We start from the raw sequence: 12,034 nt of genomic DNA, 5'->3' as shown, positions 1-12,034 counted from the left end.
TAGGGGTTTGGGAGGGGGGAGCTCAAGCAAGGCCACACTTTTACTCTGCCATCTTGGCTCTGTCTCCTTACTGTTTTGTTCTTAAGAGTAATTTGTTTCTTCTCTGAGATTTATTTTCATCCTCTAGAATTAATCCATGAATTCCCTTATGGTCAATGCACTCAATGAAAATTAGAATTCTGGACACATTTTATACTACCATAGACTGATAGAAATAAAATATATATAAAATATTAGACTGGAAAGGACTTTGGAATCATAGAACATAGAATGTCAGAGCTAGAAAAGGCCTTGGAAAAAGAATATAAAATGTAAGAACAGTGGAAGAGACCTTAGAATCTTAGAACAAAGAGCATCTGAGCTAAGAGGGGTGTAATGGGAATGTAAATTTTTAAGATCTTCCCTGCCCTCAGGCCAAAGTGCACCTGGAGCCTGGGGTAGGAGGCTTGTTTTTCAGTAGATACTTCTTGATTGGCCAGTGGGTCAATAAGGTTGTTAACATTCTCTGAGCCAAGAGAAGGCTATATAAGCCCTGATGTGTGATTTGTTTTGGGGCTCACTTTGAGAAGTGTTCTGTGATTTGATGAAACTCTGGGCTAGCCGTTGTCCAGAGGCCCCCGGCTTTGAAACCCAGATGTTGTTTGGTATGGATGTAATGGTTGGACAGTTTTGAAATCTGTCTACTTGATCTGTTTTTGTCTTGATAATTCTGCCTGTATACTTTGAAGTTCGGGGTGCTGACCTTTTTCCCCAGAACTAGGTAAATGATACATATTTGACTGATTAAAGTGAGCTTGTTAACCCATTTTGAGTTGCTTTCCTTTAACAAAGCAGATCTAAGAACCTGTGTTGGCAGACACCCTGGGGATGCTGGCCTGCTTGCTGCTACAAGGGGTTTTAGAATCATGAAACACACAATGATTGTCAAAGCTGGAAGGAGTTTGAGAATCATCTGACACATTGGTGGGTGTTTAGAAGATGTGACTTGAAAGTTTGTAGTTTATTTCATGACAAATCAATCAATCCTCTTTTCTATAATTCATGAGTCATTGTCAAGGCTACTGATTTTCTCTGAAATTGGTTAATAATAAACTTTATTTTTTCTTGATGTATTCTTAACAGAAAATTCCTCTTCTTCCAAGTAATACTTAATATGGTTTGCTCTCTGTGTCCATGGCGGGGATCACTGACCAGGACTTACTGGAGCTATATTGAACTGCATCTCTTAGAACCACCATATTCCCAAATCTGTCCATTCCTAGGAAATCCAAGGAAATTATCCTTCTTGTGACCCAGATCAAATAAGTACAAATGAAGTTCCTAATTTGGACCTTCCAAGTTTATTGATTTATTCACTCATTTAAAAATATTTTTATACTTCAGACAATAATGGTTGAACAAAATAATTCCTAAGACTTCTTCTGTCATTCTATAAATGAGATTTGGGATCTCTAAGTTATCTTCTATCTTTGACATTCTATAGCTTTGTCTGTCTTTCAGTTACAATAGTCTACAATTTGGGGTTCTCTAAAGACTCTCATCTCTAGAGTGCTATGATCCTTAACTAGAAAAATCTTTAGAGTCACAGTGTGTTAGAGCTTAAAAGAACTCTTAATCTAACCTAAATCCTTTATTTTATGTATAAGGAAACTGAGTGCTGGCCTTGCTACTGACATGCTGTGTGACCCTAGATGAGTCTCCCTACATCCCTGGGGCCCAATTCCTCCTTTTTACAAGTGATGGAGTTAGGCTAAGTGAATTCATAGATTCCATCCCAATTCTTATAGAATTTCTAGGCTCCTTTGAAGTTTGCTGGGTTAAAGGTTCAGATCAAGTACATCCATTTGTCCTTGCATAGTTTTTAGCACTGGCAAGGCAATGAAATCCCATGGACAGAATTTCTGTTATCTGTAAGAAGTTGGTCTATTTTGGGACTTCTTTGTGGCTTCCTTAATCTGTAAACCACATGTATTTGGGTTGTAAAAATGGGTGACTCAGAAGGGTTTGTGAACTTTATGACTGAATGATTTGCAAAATTATAGGAGGGAGTCTACTTTCTTTTTGGAATTGGTCAGCTGGACAAGCCATGGGAGCCCCAATGGTAGAACCATTTACCTACTTCTTTCCATATTTGTTCATAAGCTTGCAACTACATAGTGAAAATGCTGTGTGTTTAAACATGGAATGGTTACAAACAAACTGTAACTCAGGGTAGGGTCTGAACTCCCTAGGATGTTACCACCAGGGACATTCTCTCCTCTTCCAACTCCCCCCAGTATGACTGTACAGTTTTAAATCCTCTAGAAAAAATAAATCAGCATATGTAGTAGCTAGAGTAATGTATTTGAAGTCAATTTGGATTTAACTTTAAGCTCTATCACTTACTAATTGTCTGACTATGGGGAAATCACTTAATCCTCAATTTCTCTTTATATGAGGATAATATAAAACTTGCATGAGGTTTTATGAGGAAAATACCTGGTAAATATTAATATACTAAAATGTGTTATAGTTATCATCATCATCATCTTCATCATCATTATAACATAGTATAGTGGAAAGGATACTGGCTCTAGTGTCAAAGGACTTCGGTTCAAATCCTGCTTGTGAGGTTTACTACCTGTATGACCTTGGGCAAGTCAATTAATCTTCCACAATTTAATTTTCTCATCTGTAAAGAAACTGGGTTGGGCTACATGGTATTTATCCTTTCCAATCTATAGCTTATGATCATTATTATTATCTGGCTTGATTCCATGATTAAGAAGAACATAATGACACTGGGAAGAGAAAAGTTGCCTAAAATTAATGTGTGTTCTTTTTGAGCAGAACTGATCCCATAACCATATAGTAGAGGGGTGTGTGTGTGTGTGTGTGTGTGTGTGTTGGGGGTGGGGAGTGGGGGGAGTTGTATGGAGGGTATGGAAGCTGATTTAATTTCTAAATATTGGCATGGTTTTTGTTACCTAGAACCTCTGAATGAAGACAGGAAGTTGAAATACAACAAAAATAGAGGTGTAGTGACCCCTCTGGTCTACTCGACCAAGTAAATACTCCCAGTTTTCTGATTGGGAGTAACTATTCCAGGATTGATCCTATGAGTCCACATTCCTAGAACTAGAATTTATAAGCCCTCATTAATGCACTTTATTTAAAAAAATATCTCCCCCCCAATTACATGTTAAAACAAGTTTTTTTTTTCCATTTTAAAAAAGGTTTTAAGTTCCAAATTCTATTCTTCCTCTTTGAGATGGCAAGCCAGTATACACATTTAGCTCAAAGCAAAGGCATTTACTAAGATGACATGGTAAGGACAGGAGCTATAAAACATTCCCCCAATAAATATGGGGTACTCTCTCCCACAAATTCACACAGAATCAGTGAGATAAAATACAAATTCTTTAGTCAAGGATAGTGCAAGACCTTCCTTAATCTTCTCCCTTGTTTTATATTATTTTCTTTGATGCCCACTCTATGTTACCACCAAATTGAACTGCTTACTCTTTCCAGATCTTATCTTGCTATGGCTCATCTCTACATACTTGTCCAAGACTAGAATGGATTCTCTTTGTACCTTCATCTCTTGAAATTCTCTTCTCGAAGGCCCAGTTAAAGTACCACCTCCTTTATGAACATTTTCCTGATGTCCACTTTTGGAAAATGATCATTTCCTTTTCAGATATTTATTCCACTTTGTCCAGGGGTGGGGAACCTTTGGCCTCAAGGTTACATGTGGCCTTCTAGGTCATCAAGTCTGGCCCTTTGATTGAATCCAAACTTCACAGAACAAATCCCCTTAATAAAAGGATTTGTTCTGTGAAACTTGGACTCAGTCAAAAAGCCACACCCAAGGACCTAGAGTCCATGAAGTTCTTTTGGAAAAGATATTGGAATGGTTTGCCATTTCCTTCTCTAGTGGATTGAGGCAAACAAATGTTACATGACTTGACCAGGGTCATATAGCTAGTAAGGTCAGATTTGAACTTTGGTCTTCTTGACTCCAGGTCCAGTGTTTTATCCAGTGAGACATCTTGCTTCCTCTGGAAGGCACTACAGACCCCATCTAGTCCCACTCTTTAATTTGTAGGTGAGAAAACAGAGGTCTAAAGAGATTAACTGACTTAATTGAGGTCAGCTAAGTAGCATTGTGGATATAGTGCTAGGCCTGGAATCAGGAAGACCTGAGTTCAAAACTAACCTCAGGCATTTACTATTTTTGTGACCCTGGGCAAGTCACTTAATCCTGTTTGCCTCAGTTTCCTCATCTATAAAGTGAGCTAGAGAAGGAAAAAGCAAACCACTCCAGTGTCTTTGCCACAAAAACCCCCAAAGGAGTCATGAAGAATCAGACCTAATATAAAAATGACTGAACAAGGTCATACAAGTAGTACATGGCTGTCTCAACTCTGCCAGGGAGTTTGTAAGTCAGCCAATATTTATTGAGCTCTTACTATGAGGCAAGTATTGTGATAAACAATAGAGATAGAAAGAAAGGCAAAGATAGACTTTCTCCTTAAGGAGCTCACATTCTCCTTGAGGGGAAACAACATACAAATAATAAAGCACACACAAGACATACAGACAAGATGAGAGATATTGAGGAAGTAGAAATGAGAAAATTTAGGGTGAGTGAAAGTGAGACTTCATCAAGAATGGCATTACAAATGTGAATCTGAGCAACTGAGAAGATGATGGTGCCTGGTATTATACTTGGGCGGTTTGGATAAGGGGAGGCTTAGAGAGGGAAAAGCAACGGGTTCTATTTTTGATATATTCGATTTTGAGAAATGTATGGGATATTCAGTTGAAGATGTCAAAAGGGCAGTTGGTGATGTGAGGCTGTAGTCCAGGAGAGTGATTAGAGTTAGATATATTGATCTAGTAATCATATGCATATAGATAGTAATTGATGGGAGTTGGGAGTTGATGAGGTCACAAAATGATGCAATATAATAGGTAAAGGGCACAACATTCAAGAGGAGGGCACCAGGGGAGGGGGCATGCCATGGATAAAGAACCAAGATAAAAGCCTGAGAAGAAGAGGTCAGACAAGAAGAGAAACAGAAAAGAACAATGTTATGAAAATCTAGAGAAGAAAGTATCCAGGAAGAGATTTTGATTAACAGTGTGAGTTGCAACCTGCTGTGGTTAAGAAGGCTGAGAACTCAGAAGAGGCCATTAGATTTGGCAATTAAAAAAGCTCACTAATAATTTTGGAGAGGACAGACTCAGTTGAACGGCAGATAATGGAGGAATTAGAAATGAGTGTGAGAGGAAGTAGAGATTCCTAGGGTAAATGACTTTATCAAGTAGTTTAACTTAGAAGAGGGTAAACAATAGTATCAGAAGCTGTAGAGGGATCAGGAAGAATGAGGACTGAGAAAAGGGTCATTAAATTTGTAAATTAAGAAGTCACTCTACCCAGCAAACACCATCCCAACTGCCAAAGGAATCCTTTCCCCCTACCATCATCTCCATATGCCTAACTTTCTTTTCTCCTTTTCTGATATTGGAACCCCAGGGGCCTATTCTTAACTTGGTCTCCCGGGAAGGTAAATGATCCTAAAGGTCAGATAGCTTCAGTTCATCGTTTCTCTCTGTCCATTCCCGTACCTCCAATAAAAATATATATATATATATTTTTTTTCTATTTCTCTAACTATTTCTGGGCCTGGAATGACTTACATGTTTTCTGAACACCTGTTTCTAGCTTCCAAATTTAAAATTGGCAAGGGGAAGAGAAATCCAGTCATAGATTTTGTGTGTGAGTGTGTGTGTGTAAATGTGTACGCAACTGTGCCTGTGTGTGTTTGTGTCTCCCCACCCCCTTATGTTCTTCCCAAGAGTTATACATCATCTATTTGAATCAGAAAGATATCTCTAGGGGTGGCTAGGTGGTGCAGTGAATAAAGCACAGGTCCTGGAGTCAGGATGACCTGGGTTCATATCCTGCCTCAGGCACTTAACACAAAAACTAGCCTTGTAACCTTGGGCAAGTCACTTAACCCCAATTGCTCTCCAAAACAAAACAAAACAAAACAAGATATCTCTTGAGTTGGTCTTGGGATACTATCTTTAAATGCTTGGGAGGCATTAGCTCACAAGACCAGAGTCTCAAACTTTTGGGTCCCAGGCACAGCACAATAATATCCTATTGATTTTTTCAAACTGTCCAAGATCCTTTTGCAAAGGGAAGCTCTTTAGCTTGATAGAATTCTCCATTCTATGTTGATTTAACATCTACAAATCACTGCCATTGTCATTTGAAGTACCGACCAAACTTTTGCTAAAGCCTGAGGCTTGTTGATCAAGGATTCATTTTCTCCTTCCATTCCAGAAAGAAATATGATGAAAGCTGGTTCCAGATTTTTCTGCTCAATACCAGCTTATAGTGCAAAATGAATGTGGTCTTCTTGCCAGCTCTTTGCTAAAATAAAAATACTGCTAAGGATAATTTTGTACATATAAGTCCTTTCTTGTTATGTTTTATCTCTTTGGGGTCACCATAGCACAGCAACTTTCTTACCCAGGAGTATGACTCCCACTATGGCCCATTCTTTTGATTGACCAGCTTCTCTCCAAACCTCCATTTTAAGAAAAGAAAAGTGCTCAGATCAGCCATGTTCACAGCTTTATATCTCTGTTGATTCTCTCCATGTCTCTTTTTACCATGCCACCATGTGAGCATCTTCCATCTTCTCTTTAGCTTCCTTCATATATTATCTTTCCTCATTAAAATAGAAGTTTTTTTATTAATTAACTAATTTTTAGTTTTCAACTTTCACTTTTAAAAGATATTGAGTTCCAAATTTTCCCCCTCCTTACCTTCCCCCTCCCCAGGATGGCATGTAATTTGATATAGGCTATACATGTGCAATCAAATTAAAAAATATTTCCAAATTAATTATGTTGTGAAAAATGAATCAGAACAAAAGGGAAAAACCATAGGAAAGGAAAAAACAACAACAAGCACAAAAGACAAAATATTATACTTTGATCTGCATTCAGACCCCATAGTTCTTTCTCTGGATGTGGATATCATTTCCATCATGAGTCTTTTGGAATTGCCTTAAACCATGGCATTGCTGAGTAGAGCTAAGTCTGTCAAAGTTGGTCATTGCATAAATATTGCTGTTTCTGTGTACAATGTTCTTCTGGTTCTATTCACTTCATTCAGCTTCATTTTGTGTAAGTCTTTCTAGGTTTTTCTGAAATCTATCTGCCCATCATTTCTTATACAACAACAGAATAGTATTACATTACATTCACATAGCACAACTTGTTCAGTCACTCCCCAATTGATGGGCATCCACTCAATTTCCAATGCTTTGACACTACAAAATGAATTACTATAAATATTTTTGTACACGTGGGTCCTTTCTCCTTTTTTATGATCTCTTTAGGCTACAGATATAGTAGTGTTGTTGCTGGATCAAAGGATATGCACAGTTTTGTAATCTGTTAGGTATAGTTCCAAATTGCTTTCCAGAATGGTGGGATCAGTTCATAACTCCACCAACAATGTACTAGTGTTCTAATTTTACCACATCTTCTCCAATATTTATAATTTTTCTTTTTTGTCATATTAGTCAATCTGATAAATGTGAGATGGCAATTTAGATTTGTTTTTTCATTTCTCTAATCAAGAGTGATTTTGAGCCTTTTTCATATGCTTTTAGATAGCTTTAATTTCTTCATCTGAAAACTGCCTTCTCATATCTTTTGATTATTTATTAATTGGGGAATTACTTTTATTCTTATAAATTTGACTCAGTTCTCTATATATTTTAGAAATGAAGCCTTTATCAGAGACACTCATTGTAAAAATTGTTTCCTAGCTTTCTGCTTCACTTCTAATCTGGGTTGCATTGGCTTTGTTTGTGCAAAATTTAATGAAATCAAAATTATTGCTTTATATTTCATATTCTCCATCTCTTGTTTGGTCATAAATTCTTCCCATTTCCATAGATATGACAGGTAAACTATTCCTTGCTCTCCTAATTTGTTTATGGTATTGCTCTTTATGTCAAAATAATGTACCCATTTTGACCTTATCTTGGTATACAATGTAAGATGTTGGTCTATGCCTAGTTTCTGCCATACAATTTTTAAGTTTTCAAAGCAGTTTTTGTGAGATAGTGGGTTCTTATCCCAGAAGCTGAAGTCTTTGGGTTCATCAAAGAGTAGATTACTCTAGTCATTGACTACTGTGTCTTGTGTACCTAACCTTTTCCACTGATCCACTGCTCTATTTCTTAGCCAATACCAAATAGTTTTGATGATAGTTGCTTTATAATGCAATTTAAGATCTGGTATGACTAGGCCACCTTCCCTAGCATTTCTTTTCATTAATTCCTTTGATATTCTGGACCTTTTGTTTTTCAAGATGAATTTTGCTATTATTTTATTTGTATTATATACAAAATAACTTTTTGGTAGTTTGATTGGTATGACACTGAATAAGTAAATAAATTTAGATAGAATTGTCCTTTTTGTTATATTAGCTCAGCCTACCCATGAACAACTGATATTTTTCTAATTATTTAGATCTGACTTTATTTGTGTGAAAAGTGTTTTGTAATTCTGTTCATAGAGATCCTGGGTATGTCTTAGCAGGCAGACTCCCAAATATTTTATATTGTCTACTGTTATTTTAAATGTTCCCAGTTTAGGTATTTGCATCATATTTATATCATAAAAAGAATTTGGTAGGATTGCTTCTTCACATATTTTCCCAAATAGTTTATATTTATATAAGATTAGAATTAATTGTGCCTTAAATGTCTGGTAAAATTCACTTATAAATCAATCTGGCCCTAGAGATTTTTTTTCTTATCAATTCATTGATGGCTTGTTCAGTTTCTTTTTTCTGAAATAGGGTTATTTAAGTACTTTATTCCCTCTTATGTTAATCTGGTCAATTTATGTTTTTGTAAATATTCATCCATTTTGCTAAAATTGTCATATTTATTGGCATACAGTTGGGCAAAATGGTTACAAATTATTGTTTTAATTCCCTCTTCATTGGAGGTCAATTCTGCCATATCATTTTTGATACTGGTAAGTTTTCTTCTTCCTTTTTTATTTTTAAATCAAATGAACCAAAAGTTTATCAATTTTACTGTTTTTTTAAATAGAACAAGCTCTTAGTTTTATTTATTAGTTCAATAGTTTTCTTCATTTCAATTTTATTAATCTCTCCTTTAACTTTCAGAATTTCTAATTTGGTATTTAATTGGGGATTTTAAATTTGTTTTCTAGTTTTTTTTTAGTTGTGTGCCCAATTAACTGATCTACTCTTTGTTTTATTCATCTAAGCATTGAGAGAGATAAAATTTCCCAAAAAATTGCTTTGGCTATATCCCATAAGTTTGGGTATGTTATCTCGTTATTGTCCTTCTCTTGGATGAAGTTATTGATTGTTTCTCTGTTTTGTTGTTTGACCCACTCATTCCTTAGGATTAGGTTATTTAGTTTACAATTAATTTTTAGTCTATTTTTCTATTGCCCTTTATTACATGTAATTTTATTGCATTATGATATAAACAGGATTAACTTAACATTTCTGCCTTTCTGCATTGGATTTTGACATTTTTATGCCCTCATATATCTACTTTTGTGTTGCTTTACCACTGACAAACAGGTATATTCCTTTCTATCCCCATTCACATTTCTCCAGAGGTCTATCATATCTAACTTTTCTAAAATTTTATTCACCTTCTTAACTTCTTTGTTGTTTATCTTGTAGTTAGATTTATCTAGTTCTGATTAGGGGAGGTTGAGAACTCCCATTAGTAAAGTTTTGTTATCTGTTTCTTCCTATAACTTCCTTAACTTCTCCTCTAAGAATCTGGATACTATACCACCTGGTGTATATATGCTTAGTATTGCTGTTGTTTCATTGTCTGTGGTACCTTTTAACAAGATGTACTTCCCCCTTTTATCTCTTTTGATTAGATGTATTTTTCTTTTGCTTTTTCTGAGATCAGGATCGTTACCCCTGATTTTTTTTACTTCAGCCTAAGCACAATAAATTCTGCTCCAGCCATTTACCTTTACTCTGTATGTGTCTCTCTGTTTCAAATATAGTTCTTGGAAGCAACACACTATAGGATTATGTTTTTTAATCCACTCTACTCTCTGCTTCTGACCTACTATCTTCTTTCTTACCTTCTCCCTCTCTTCTATCTACCCTCTCCCTTTTTTCCCCCTTTCTCCTCCTACTTACATAAAGAGTAAGATAAATTTCTATAACCAACTGAATGTGTATGTTATTTCATCTTTGAACAAAATCCAATGAGATTAAAGTTTAAACAATGATCACTTCCCTTCTTTCCCTCTGCAGTAATAGGTCTTTATGTCTCTTCATGTGATCTAATTTACTCTTTTCTTCTTCTCCCAGCACAATCCTTTTTTTCACCCCTTATTATTAATTTTTTTTATAATCACATAAATATCAACTTATACCCACACCCTCTATCTATGTATACCCCCTTCTAAATGCTTTAAAAAAGATACAAAATGGAAGTTTCTTGAGGCAGGGATTGTCTTTGTTTTTTTCATGACTTTTTGGTTTATAGTTTCAAATTGCTTTGTAGAATCATTGGATCATTTTACAGCTCCACCAACAGTGACCTGATGTGTCTATCTTTCCATAGTACATCCAGTAGCTCTCATTTCTTTTCCTTTTTTAAAAAATTAATTTATCTTAAAAACTAGAATTTAAATAGAAAATAAGAAGGGAAAAATAAATATATTATTTAAATGAAAAACAAAATAAAAGGAAAAAAAACATTGTCCTGTGCACAGCAGAACATGAGGTTATTCAAAATATACAACAATAAATTTTCATTTCAAGAAAGCTGATATAATTCATACTACATATTGTCCTTAGAACTGTCCATGTTTTCTTTGCTTCCTTGTAAGTTTCATTTGTTCTCTGCTGTTCACTTTTTATTTTATTCTTCTCCTCCTCCCCCAAAAAGGCTACAATTAAGCACAGACACACACATACATATACACATAAAGACACACACATAAACATGTATGTACACATATAAATACCCTTACATACATATATGTACTTAGATATCAATAATCATACTCATATATAGGCATATACATCTATGTAAAACCATACTATATTTGATTGTTCTCTGTTTCTCTGAGAGTGTATGAAATCTTCCTTCATAAATCTAAGTCTTTCATTATTTTTCAAAGTCCAACAACTTATTATTTCCTGCACCACAGCAATATTCCAATCTTATATTGTCTAGTTATTTTAAATAGTCTAAAACAATATTGACTAATATGACTGACATACCAGTGTAGTTTCCCCATTTTCTCTTTTATTTAAAACTATTTTAACTTTAGCTTTTTCTGAGATCATGATTATTACCCCTGCTTTCTTTTTTTCTTTTTTAACTAATAAATTCTGCTCTTCATTTTTATTTTATGTTTGTTTGTATCTCTTATTTGCTATCCCTCCTGTCTCACCTACTTTGCTTCCACTTGTTACCTTGGCCTTCTATTACATAACCTCCCTCCCTCCAAACATCTCTTCCTTATCCCCCCCTTGTGCTCCCATCTTTTTCCCTTTCCCTCTTGTTTCTATATGAATGTAGAAGACTAAATCCCTTTCCCACTGCTTCTGCCCTCACCAGGTATGTGCTGATTCCTTCTTGCCCAGGGTCACATCGATCCAGCACAGCTGGCCTTCAAATCCCTTATCAGCAGAGGTTCCCTTAATCTTCCTCTGTTTAGATGCCTGACTGCCCAGATTGTTAGAATTGAAAATTTATATGGCTGGGGCAGAGGCTATCCTCCAACTCAGCTAGCCCCAGGGCTCATCACTTGCTGTTTAATGAAACTATCCTGGAGGAGTTTACACTTCACAGGGACCAAACCTCAGTCCTGGGATTTTTCTTCATATCTTCTCCATCGAGGCAGGGATTGTCTTTGTTTTTCCTCAATGGAGGAACACTGTTTGTTCCCAAACCCTGTTTATTTTTACCACTCTACTTTCACTCTGAGC

Source organism: Petaurus breviceps, unplaced genomic scaffold, assembly GCF_028583685.1.
Source record: "Petaurus breviceps papuanus isolate PSGF00001 unplaced genomic scaffold, PetGlider_PUasm1.0 65, whole genome shotgun sequence".
Classification (NCBI taxonomy): domain Eukaryota; kingdom Metazoa; phylum Chordata; class Mammalia; order Diprotodontia; family Petauridae; genus Petaurus; species Petaurus breviceps.
The sequence above is the reverse complement of the archived record's forward strand: the minus strand, read 5'-3'. Positions refer to the sequence as shown.